Consider the following 12563-nt stretch of genomic DNA (forward strand, 5'->3'; position numbering starts at 1 on the left):
CTCTGTTGTTCTCTAAATTATGTACACAGTCTCTTTCTTATACAATCACCTCACTGGCCTTCCTTCCCTCTGAGTTGGTATTCTGTCTGTGTTCTGTTGCGGCTTGCGTGTTGTATTGCTGCTTTCCCTCATCCCTGTGTGAGTGTATGTGCAGGACAACAAAGAACAGCCAAGCACAGAGGAGTTGTTTTGGGGTGTAAAGGGATGCGGGTAGTCAGCAATGGGTTTCTTTACTGGTGTTTGTGTACATTCTCACTCTGTGGCTCCTTGGTCATGAAGCATTGCTGGAATACACACTGCAGTGGTGGGATTTGTATCTCCATCATTAGTTTTCTGTCTCTTCCTCCCTCTCTCTCACTCGCTCTCTCTCTCTCTCTCCCTCTCTCTGTGAGCTTTGTAATCATTTGTCCTGCATGCGAATGACACCAGCTGGTGGAAGGTGTTTTTTGGCTGACATATCTAGGCCAAGTGAGGCTGCTGCTGCAGCAGTAACGAGCATTCCCACATCAGGAGAAGAGGGATGGAGGAAGAAATGCAGTGGATGTTATCAAGAGGAGAGTTGCAGAAGGGAAAGTAAGGACCAGTGAAAAAAATCATCACATCCACCGCAAACACTGTTAGCTCTGATAGAGGAAGGTTAATAGAGAACAGGGCTTCTTTGACCTCTCATACCCAATGAGGATGCCTCTACAATAAATTACAAATAACACAAGTTAAACAAGTCTTTTAGATTCACATGTAGTGCATGAGGAAGTAGAACTAGCAGAAAATTAGTGCCTCGCACACTAGCTCCATAGATATATACTGTATATTTCCCCATTATTGACAAAGTACCATTAACAATCACAGCAGGTCTTGTGAGAGCTGCATTGAAAAATAAAATACTTTCAATTTTCAATAAACACTTACCACCAGTATCAAAAAGCAATTTTTTTGATACCTACAAGTCTTTCATTCAGAAAAGAAGCCAAAGTCATTAAATGTTACATGTTGTCTAAACAAAAGCAGCTAAACCTAATCTATTTAAATTACAGTCTAAAATTAATTAGAAACTATCCCATTAAAGAGGAAAAGTAAACAAGATTACAAGTCTGAGCAGACATTCATTGCCAACTTTGTACTTGACAGTTTTAATAATGTTACAGCCACATTTTGTTCAGTCCTGAAAAAGTGTTGAGGTTTGATACCCAGCCCTACAACCAATCTGTCATCATTAACTTAATGTAAATAGATATTTTTAAAATTTTAAGCCAAGTCAACATGAAAGTTAAATGTTATCATTTTCAAACCCATTTTAGAATTGATAATCATCATGGGATTTTGTGACGAGATGATGAGGTGAATGAATAGCCTGCTAAACGTTGACTTAACTCATGATCACAGTAAGTGTGCATGGCATGTACAACTACTGAAATTCTCAAAAATGTCTTCATTTTTCTAGAAAAGTTACATTTTGGAAACTTATGTGTGACCACCATCAAACTAGGGATGCATGATATTGGATTTTTTGCCGATATCCAATATGCCGCTGTTTCCAACTCATTGTGGCCAATTGCCGATCCCGATACCGATATATGCACATATTTTTTTTCCAGCTGGCTGAGGAGACTATTATGCATGCAAGCATAGATTGTGCTAAGTATGATCAAGAAAGACAATATATGAAGGAAGAACTTAGGAAGATTGGAGTTCAGGAGCTCAGCATTAAAACTTTAATGAACCTGCCAAGCGGGTGGAGCAGTAGTTTTCATTGAGTTTAGACAGACAGGATCAATGTGTAGGATTTAATCTCTGGTCCACACTCCGGAACAGAAGGTGGCGGTAATGCACCTAAAACGCTGGTTGCCAACCGCCGTTATAAACCAAAAAGAAGAAGTTTTTTCTAAACAGAGTGGTACATCCTGTCCGCCGAAATGTTTCCTATCTGTGCAGCCGAACATAGCAGCTCCTCGACGGACTGTTTCACCCTGACGGTCCCGGTGCTTCCTCCGCAGGCTCCACTTCACTCAAGCAGCCCGTCAGACCTGCTGCTTCTTCCCACTTTAACCTGAATAACAAACCGGGGCTCAGTGGTCCAGTTGGATCCACATGGAGAGCCTGGGCTAACGTTAGCTGAGAGGCTAACGCTCCGCTAGCCTCTCAGCTAGCGTTAGCCTCTCAGCTAACGTTAGCCCCGACTGTCCATGTGGGGCACTGAGCCCCTATCCATGCATGTATGTGGATGCAGCCCGTCAAACCTGCTGCTTCTTCCCACTTTAACCTGAATAACAAACCGGGCTCAGTGGTCCAGTTGGATCCACATGGAGAGCCTGGGCTAACGTTAGCTGAGAGGCTAACGCTCCGCTAGCCTCTCAGCTAGCGTTAGCCCCGACTGTCCATGTGGGGCACTGAGCCCCGGTTTGTTATTCAGGTTAAAGTGGGAAGAAGCAGCGGGTCTGATGGGCTGCTTGAGTGAAGTGGAGCCTGCGGAGGAAGCACCGGGACCGTCAGGGTGAAACAGTCTGTGGAGGGAAGCACAGTCAAGCAGCGGAGGAGAAGGTGACATATCGGCTGCTCATAATCGGCAGAATTCACCCATATCGATATTTCATTTTAGAGCTTTTATCGGCCGATACCGTTGACGTGCCGATAATATCGTGCATCCCTACATCAAACCCATTCTGAAATGAGAAAGGAGAGCTGAACTCTAACAAGCCCTTCTCCATGACAGCTGAAGTTATGTGTTGTACTGTGTATGCTGCGTGAAAACCCTCTCAGCCGAGAGGTGTGTATCTGTCAGAGGCAGCGACCCACATACATGCATGGATAGCTTGGGGCACATGGGTGGAAAGGTAGGCCAACTCTTAAACTGTTTCTTTTCATTCCCCCAGTGAATTAACATTCTGCTCTTACTCAACTAATTTGACATGTTTTGACAGCACTGCAGAAATTTTTTGGTGTCCTCAAAACATGGCACAGAAAAATCATTTCCTGCTGTGCTCCACTGGCAAGCTGTTTGATTTTGCCTTTGATAATCTTTAATGCAACTCCTGTGTGTGTGTGTGTGTGTGTGTGTGTGTGTGTGTCTGTGTCTGTGTGCGTGCGTCACACAGAGCTCGAGCTGACAAAGGATCCTAGCAACACAGACTTTATTCTAATTAAGGCTAATTAAATACTTAGTTATTGATTTGAACAGCAGTATTTCACATTCTATGACCTGATAAATGATTAGAAGTCTCCTCCACAGTAAAGCACAGTACAGTTTTTATAGTCATCCTTGACCCTGATGTTCCTTCATCTTGCTAACCCTTCAGTCCAAATTCTACTTTTCTCATCCACATAGCCAGGAGGGTTTGAGTGACATAAATGTTGTCATCTGCTCTGTGTGGAACTCCCAAACTTTATGACCAGCATACTGTAGGTGCCTACACCTGCAGGGACTGCTGTGTGGAGCACATTCGTGTATGTTGAAACTTTTAGATAGGATGTGCTGAACCATGCATGTCAGCTGTCCACCCTGCTGTCTCTCTCTGTAGTATGGACTGTTTTTATTTTCCAATTGCAAATTTAGCAAAAGCACTGAGGTTCAAATCCTTCCCATGATGCAGTAGCTTCAGTAGTTGTGTATAAAATCTAAAGCACCTCATTTAACAAAGATAAAACAATCATAGTAGTAGAATTAAAGCTGCCTTCACTGACTTTTTCTTTTCTTTTGTCGGTGTGACAAGTTGTAAACACAAACACTGACATCACCTTATGAAGTTGTTAATGTTAGCAAACAGACATGGAGCAACATTAGCATTCATTTTGAGTTGTATTTCAGTCCATATGATGATGTAAGTTTAATATTCACTTTCTATTTAGCTCTATTATACACCAACAGAATATCTGGCTCTTTAGCTGCTCAGTGCACCTTTATGTTCACCAGCTAGTTGCTAACGTTTTCTGATGTTTGGTGCTGGACAGGTAATGTACGCTGGGTTTATCAGAGCTGAAAACAGGGTAGATGAGGGCAGAGCGACAACAAGCGACATTTTTCATATACAATGCTGGTCACCATTATTGGCACCCTTGAATTTTTTCTTCAGAAATGAAGAATAATATGAAGAATATCTTCAGAAATAAATGGAAATGTACAAAGTTTGTATCATCAGAATATTTTAATAGGATGTCCAGAGTAATTTAACAAAAAAAAAAAAAAATCAACTTATATGTAGTAATTTCAAAGAAGAAAGAGAATATATAAAACTTGACAGTAATAAAGGCTTCCCTTTATAACCCTTAACCCTTCCTTAATATTTGGTTGCACAGCCTTTGGCAACGATGACTGCCTCCGAACGTTTCTTATAGCCATCTATGAGCTTCTTGCACCTGTCAGCTGATAGTTTCTCCCACTCTTCCTTTGCAATTTGTTCAAGCTCTTAAATGTTTGCAGGATTCCTTTCCCTAATGGCAGATTTCAGCTCTCTCCAAAGATTTTCAATAGGATTGAGAACAGGACTCATTGCTGGCCAGTTTAAAACAGTACATTTTTTCCTTTTCAACCATTCTTGAGTGCTTTTTGATGTGTGCTTTGGGTCTTTATCATGCTGGAGAACCACAATCTTCGACTCAAACCTAGCTGTCTTACACTGGGTAGCACATTTAGCCCTAAAATCCCTTGGTAATCCTCTGATTTAATGACTCCTTCAATACAGTCAAGGCCTTCAGTACCAGAGGCAGCAAAGCAGCCCCACAACATTATGGATCCTCCACCATGCTTAACTGTAGGTAGTGTTCTTTTCCTTATACGCTTCATTTCGTCATCTATAAACAAATCGCTTGTTTGCATTGCCAAAAAGCTCTATTTTGGTTTCATCTGTCCACAGAACATTTTCACAGAAGGATTGTGGTTTGTCCTGGTACTCTTTGGCAAAGATCAGTCGTTCTTTTTTATGTTTTTTTTTTTCAGTAGCAGGGTCCCCTTGGCCTTTACCCCTAATGCAGTTCTTGGTTTAGTGTGTGGTGTATGGTACATGTTAAAACCATGATTCCAGATTGTTCCAGGTCAGCCCTCAGCTCTTTGGATGTTTTATGTGGGGTTTTTTCCACAGTTCGCACCAACCTTTGAAGGCTCCTCTCATTGATTTTCCTCTTCCCCCCATGTCCAGAGAGGTTCTTGACAGTTACACACTTAGCAAACTTCTTACTAACGTTGCGCACTGTCGAAACAGGGATACCAAGGTCTTTGGAGATGGTCTTGTACCCTTTAGAGGTCTTATGTTTGGTGATAATAGCACTTCTGATGTCTTCACCATCGTGAAAAAGGAACAGGAAATAAGAAAAGGCTTTTTTAAGCATTAAAGCGATCATTCATTGGCTAATTTAAGTCATGTGGGCACTGACAAATTATCACAGGTGAGTCTAATTTCTAATTTATCACAGGTTAGTCAAATGTTACTATTTTTTTCAAACTGATTTGAAGGGTGCCAATACCAGTGTTTTTTCAGACTTCAGCCAGCTGCGGAAGTTATGTCAACAAACCATGAAACAAACTATAGTGGCTACTTTTTCTTGAAATGTCAACTTCTCAACTCCATCCGTACATGTTCGAACCAAAATCCAATCTGAAATATGAGAACGGACAACACAAACAACACATAGAAAAACCATAGCAACCAAGGCTACAGAATGGACGGCTGTTTATGGACATGCATGACAAGCTGACGTCAGCTTGTTGGCAAGGTAGAAAAAAACTTTGCAAATGAAGGATTGAGAGCAGGTAAAGCCCTGACTTTTGACTTGCAGGGAGCATCTCTACAAATGTTAACTGCAAGTTTTGAAACTTTGACCATGTTTAACATTGATATCCGACATCATAACAGTATATAAATAACAAAACCACAAAAAGCATAATATGTCCCCTTTAAATGTAGCTGTAAACAGCTTGGACAGCACTCATGCATCTCAAGACTTGGAGCTATAGTTGCAGCATTCATAAAAAATGAATTGTGTGACAAAGACTGAAAAACCACATGCATTTTTCTCTTCATATTTAAGTTCTAAAATATTTTGCATGAAAAGTAGGCAGTGAATTACATCATAACCTCTTTATATAGGGAATGCCTGCATGGTTGGACTGTATAAGCTTCACATAGACCATTTCTTATGATAAAGCCTTAAAACCAGCTGCAGTATTTAGCTATTTCCTAGTCTATACTGCATGAGGGATACAGTGATACTGCTGCATCTCAACAGGCTGAGACTTGTAACACCCACATAAATTAGCATCTCTCATATGTAGCCTATGTAATGTATATGAGAGACTGGTTGGCTGGTAGTAATTTCTGCAGCTGAATCTAATCAGTGATCAAAGCAGTGCTCATTCCGATGCTGTGTGGTAGTTTCATAAATCATATTTTCAAGTTCATGCTATTGTCTCAATGCTTAAATCTGCATTCATTTCAGTCCTTCAACTGAGGAGATGACTCCTGGGGTGGCCATTAAACAATGCTGCTTTGGCCCTAACTCTATCAACCATCTTCACTTCATAATGGCTGCATTTATTATTTTACAATACAGTCATCTCCTTAGCAGCCTGCTTCATGTAGCACTTAATTGCATTAGCCTTGTTAATCACTCCATGTGATTGCATATTAAGTGTCAGTCTTCCTTGTCCAGCCACTTTGACCGCCTGTCCCCTGTGCTGTACCCCTGAGGGGCTCATCAAGTGCAGGCGTCCCTGTGCTCTTCATAGCTGAGTGCTGCTCTAATCACCCTTTTCTCTAATGGCCTATTCAACCTAAAGCACTATGGGTAATATTTAACAGGCCTCCTATGCTCGGGATGTCAGGCTGTGTCGTAACGAGTGCCATTGCCGTTTGGTGGCAATCAGCCAGCCAGCTGTAATAATGAAATGAAATACCACAGTGGAGGATGCCTGCTCGTTCCCTTCCTTCCGGCCACTGCCATTTATTATTTAGTCACTTACATCCAAAATGAAAGAAGTTACACCAAAGCAACTGCAATAATAATATTAATAATTATTATTATTAAATGTACATAGGAGGGAAAATAAAACCCTTTTGATAATGTTAATAAACATAAGATAAAATAAAGTGATAATAGAATACACAGTGCGTACTTCAGTGGTGGTAGTTTGAGACTTAATAAGCGAAAACTAAGTATTTCACCATGTGTAACATAAGATGAAAGATAAAAACCACAATAAAAGATCACATCCGAGTTAAAAGAAAAGCAAAAAATTACAATTCAGTCACTAAAATGTCAGTGTGTAAAAATACGATTGAAGACAACTTAAAAGAAAGTCCTGATCTGAGAAAGGTCATTTCAGAGACTGGGAAAGATGGAGAAGCACCTTTTTTCTTCATCTTACACTGAAAATAGCAAATGTCACCAGAATATGTCAGCACTGGCTCACACAGTTGATAGTTAAAATGTCAGTCTACAGCTTGGGTCTGGCTTTAAAAGTGATCAATCTTTTAACTCTATCCTGATTATGGGCATCAATTGGTATCGAGAAGAAAGGATGTCTGTATTGGCCATCAGACAGTTAAGAAAGAAGTTTTAAAGATTTAAACCATAGTATTTGGAAGAAACCTAACAATTGTGTAGCCGCACGTCTTCTGCATCATGGTGGAGGAGGTCTGGGGAAAATCTTCTTCAAAAAATCATGATAATATAGACATTTGGCAATCCTGAGGCTGTCAATCTCTTAACTGTGAATTCGAAAATTCCTCTTTAGTTGGGTTTTGCTTGGGTAAAAGTGACTTTCGTGTAATGTAATTTTATGAGTTTGAAATGTAACATTGGTCAGTCACTTCACTGCCCTTTTCGAACAGATTTTTATTCTTGCATTTCTCCAAACCTCTGTCAAGTTGTTGAAAAAGGAGGTTTAACTATGGGAGATACTACATACAGCTTCAAAGTTAGCCTGGTTAATTTTAATCCAGTTTTGACTGAAAATTAAGATTTTATAGATATTTAAACAAAACATTTACTAAATATGTACTTCATACATTAGATAAAATGCAAAATAGATGTCAACAGATAAGGTAAATGGATCTCAGTCCACAGTATAAAACTAAAACTGTATAATCACTGTTTGTAAGGTCAGTAGCTCACCAGTAGCTAACCATGAACCTACTTAAAACAGTTACAGTCTTTTTACCAGGAAATAATGTGCTGAATATCTGAGCTCCAACACTAAGAGCCGCTGCTTTGGTAAGTGACTATTCATTCCTTACACTCAGTTCAACTTCAGGATTGAGTACTGAACACATCTACTTGATGGAATTTTTTTTAAAAAACATGAGGCATTTGTTGATTATGTCGTCGTCTTTCAGGGAACAAGCAGTTTCACAGAGAGTTCCTCCAGTTTCTGGCAGTGTTTAGCCGCCATAATAAATAGCACATGGGATCTTGAAAGCACAAAAGCCCTTTAAACAAATGCAGAAATCAGCTCTAGCGGGATGCTCATATTTCAAACACCTGATGCTAAATAGTTCCTCCTGGCAGTTCCTCTTGTAGCTCAGCAGGGAGCCTTGAGAGCAAAGAAGAGTGATGGAGATGGAGAGAGCAGGTGTTTCATTTTCCTCCCTCTGTCGGTCTCTTGTGATTCACAGAGAGCATTGAATAGCTGATGTGGTGATGACAGAAGCTGTGCGTACAGACAATAGCTTGATAAGGACATCCAGCCTTGTGGGGGGCTACCTGGGTACAGGTGTTTCTCTCCTCCGCCAGATGAATTAAAACACAAGGCTGACCAACCCTGGGAGGACGAAGTGTCAGACAGGAGCAGAGCAGGTTTCGCCCTAATGATGATGCTGATGAGGAATGCTGGGTGAAGTGCAACAGGCCAGATGGGGTGTAAGGAGATGAAAGGAAGGGAGAAGAGTGTTGAAGGCTGCTGGTCTGAACTTTCATCTCTTCCTCTCAACTGTCTCTCTCTGCTGCTCTTTCATCTGAGCATTTTGTCTTGAGCTCCCCTAGAGAAAACGCCTTCCTCTCTTTCCTCTGGTTCCCTCCTCTGATTCAGTACACTTATTCACTACGCAACATAACTCTACTGAAAAACACTTCATTTCTTTGCATGTATCATTAATTAACTGTCATGTAGCAGTGTTTGAACCAACCTCAGCCATGGGTTTTTCTTAAATACATACATTTTAATATCCCTTTAACAGTGTTGCAAAAGTAGTCATTCTAAGCATATATTTATTTAATTATTTGCAAAAATTGCTTTTATGAATTTGAGCCCCAGCCCCTCTGACATCATCTACACATCCCTCGTTTGTAAGTACGATAAGAAGGAGACTTTAGCAGGAAAGCTAATGTGGGTTGTTGTTCAGAGTCTGACTCTTGTGTTGTGTAGCAGGATGCAATCAGGCTCAGTGTGACCATCTGCGCTGCCCGTGATAAAACACTGATGTTAGAGCAGGCTGTATGGAAACACATTCTCCATCTACTTAGATGGGGAACTAAAGGTACTCTTATGAATAAATGCAAAGATAGGGGGTGACATCATGAAACCGAAAATATATGATATATAAGATATACATTTCTCCCTTTTTGGTTTATAGAGCAGATATGTATGTACAGCATAGGCTGTTGTTACAGACAAATAAAGCTGTTTATTTTCAGTTGGACTTTAAAGTGTGCTCAAACTGAACACCATGCAAATATTAGGCGATAAGATATGTTTAAATCCATAGATATGAAAGTAATCCGTACATACTGTAGCTCTTTGGGATAGGAGTTTGTTCTGTAACTACCCCAAGCCCCTCTAATAACTCCTCCTTTTATAACCCCTGGAACTTGCCTTTGGTAAGTTCTCCAAGTGTGTGTTTGTGTGTGTAGCAGAGCAGAGAACCAACTTGTACAAGCAGCAGTCATGGATAGCAGGAGGTCTGTCAGCCTGTATTGCTCCAGTGCCCCTCGTGGCCCTGCTGACCCGACTGCAACAACCAGTCACTCAGCTTTACACACACACACACCATAGCTACTGCAAAAGCATGTGCATGCTCCATTAGTCATTTCCTGTACAAACAAAACATTATAAAACGAGTGGTATTTATCATCTGTGAAAAATAGAAGATCCAGACTGTATATGCCAGCCAGGGCCTTGTGTTACCTGCTATCTTTTACAAAATTGCCACGATTTCTGTCACAGTTACAATCTGTACGATCAGTGGTTGTGAAGAAGTGCATATGTAGAATGTTAAGGGCAAAAACCTCCATTTCATATTTCAATCAAGCTCCATTTCTAGTAGTTTAATGTAAAACAAAGCGGACGCAACAGATTATTGTTTGCTCAAGCCCAAACTACCAGGTGTCGTCACTTGACAAGTATGGGACTTCGGTCATGTGAAGTTCCATTCGCTGAGGAAGGGATAAGCTGGGATGAGCTAAAACGCTTCCAAAAAAGCCAGTAAGTGAATCTTGACTTTAGAATATTTCATCACAATTGCAAATCTGTTTATGAGCTTTTGACAATGTGCTTTCAATATAATACACTGCAGGCTAGACAAAATAACAGAATAATAAATACCAACTGTACAATTGCCCCAATAAGTGATGTTGAGTTTTTGGGTAAACAATCTCACCACAAAGTCCAGTCAGTAGCTGTTCTAGAGCTTTCAATAGTATCACATGATTTTCCTTAGTAGATGGCCTTGTCCAGTAGTCATGCAAATATAGATGTTCAAGTTTCCATTTTTCTGAACATTTGAAGGATTTCTTGGCCACTTGGGGGCAGAAGAACTCCACAAAAAATTGCTAAACCCACAGCCCCTTTATTGTCTTAAAAGTTGTTATAATCGCATATTTATACATCTAATACACAGGGAGCAAGTTCACTTCAAGTATGGTTTATCCACTTAATGAATATAAGTCAAATATTTACCCTCCTTTTAGCTTTATTTTGTTCTGCACCAGCTGCTAAGAAAAATATGTCTCTTTAGTTACTAAATGCTCCATTGTGTTTACCAGCTAATCACTGACTTTGTCTGTCATTTGGTGCTTATCAGGTAGTGTATAGTGGGTTTATCAGAGCTTTTATGTTGAGAGAGCTGCCTGGTGCTGATAACAGAATTACCATTTTTTAAAAAGTCCCCCTCCACTCAAAAATATGTTTTTTACTTCTTGTTGCTTCAGTTTGATGTTGGAGCGTCACTGTGCAGAATGAAGTATGTACAGAGTTTGACACTAGAAGGCTGTTCTCACATTCATCTGCTGAAAGTGGAAAGTGTGCTCATTAAAAGTGAGATTTGAATTTACACTTTTGAAATTATTGATTAAAAATCTGGAATTTTCCAGGGAGGGAGAAGGAGTAAGTTTAAGGATTTTAATGTGGTAATTATACCTTTTTTTCCATTGAGAAACCATATCAGACACACATTACTGTTCCAAGCTAAATATTTTTTTGTCTTAATATATGTCTGGAGGGGATCTTTAAATTAATTATTCAGTCTGATATCATGTTTGTGTTAGTTGTGTTCTGTTTGGGAGAGGAGGTTATTTTGCCCACACCAGTCAATAGCGAGTGATATTTCCAGCACGCTGATGCAAGGAAGCAGCTACAATTTGCTAGTTGCAGTTTGAGCAGTTTTGTCACCATATGACGTCTTTATTCGTAATCCTGCTTACGAAGACCTATTGGAATCACTGAAAAAATTCAGTTTGGAACCGAGCTACTGGTAAAACAAGGGTTGATACGAGCGCTGAAAGCTTTCATGTTACAGATTTGTTTCATTGTAAATATAAAAAATATCCACCTGACAACCTCAATAAAATCTAAACCAGATTAGCATTTACTGCAGGACTCTACGGCATTGTCCTTTTATTGTCAGGTTTTTCAGGTGTTTGAACAGGAGTAAAGGTAAGAAAGAAGGAGAGAGAAGGTCAGTATTTTTTCAGCGTGAGCAGCTGCTGCAGTGTGCCGTGGCGCCTCAGACTGAAATGAGCTCTGTTTCGGAGCAGGAGGCCGAGCACTCAGTGACCAGCTGGCCACCACGCAACAGGAATCGCAATGAGATGGTCAGGCCAGATGTTCAGCATGTTGTTGACTGACTCTCTGCTGTCTGCCCTCAGGCTCTCTCTCACAGCCACTCCATCTCGTCGTCTCTCTCTCAAACCTCTCTCGCTTCTGCTCTGTAAAATGATCCCAATTCCCGGGGAAACAAATGCAAGAGAAGCCAAGAGAGCAAAAGAGATTTTTCTGAACATTGAGATAAACATACGTTACTGAGTACTGACAGAGTAAGATTCTATGAGTTTATTAGGTACACCTGCACAATTGAATGGAATCCAATGCAACAGCTCTGCAATAAATCCTAATCAATTAATCTGTTGACCTTTTTTTTAATGATCGATTATTTGTTTAGTGTATTAAATAACAGGAAATAGTGAAAAGTACCAATCAAAGATTTCCCAAAACCCAAGGACACGTCGCTTGTTCTATTTCATTTACAATATAATACAAAACAGAAAAAGCAGCAAATCCTCACATTTAATAAACTGGAAGAGAATGTTTTTGTACGATTATCACTTAACTGCTTGATAAATGATCAAAATGGTTGTTGGTT

General features: G+C 40.1%; 1 protein-coding gene across 1 annotated transcript in view; it reads left to right on the forward strand.

The window, feature by feature from the left end:
- Positions 1–2455: 2455 nt before the first annotated feature.
- The window catches only part of tmtc1 (transmembrane O-mannosyltransferase targeting cadherins 1), a 152865-nt gene continuing 142757 nt past the window's right edge, over positions 2456–12563 (forward strand). The window contains exon 1 of the mRNA XM_044343776.1: positions 2456–2831. The gene's annotated coding sequence lies outside the window, so the exon portion shown is untranslated. The remainder of the gene's footprint in view (positions 2832–12563) is intronic.

The sequence above is a fragment of the Thunnus albacares genome, chromosome 23 (assembly GCF_914725855.1).
Source record: "Thunnus albacares chromosome 23, fThuAlb1.1, whole genome shotgun sequence".
In the NCBI taxonomy this organism is placed as follows: Eukaryota; Metazoa; Chordata; class Actinopteri; order Scombriformes; family Scombridae; genus Thunnus; species Thunnus albacares.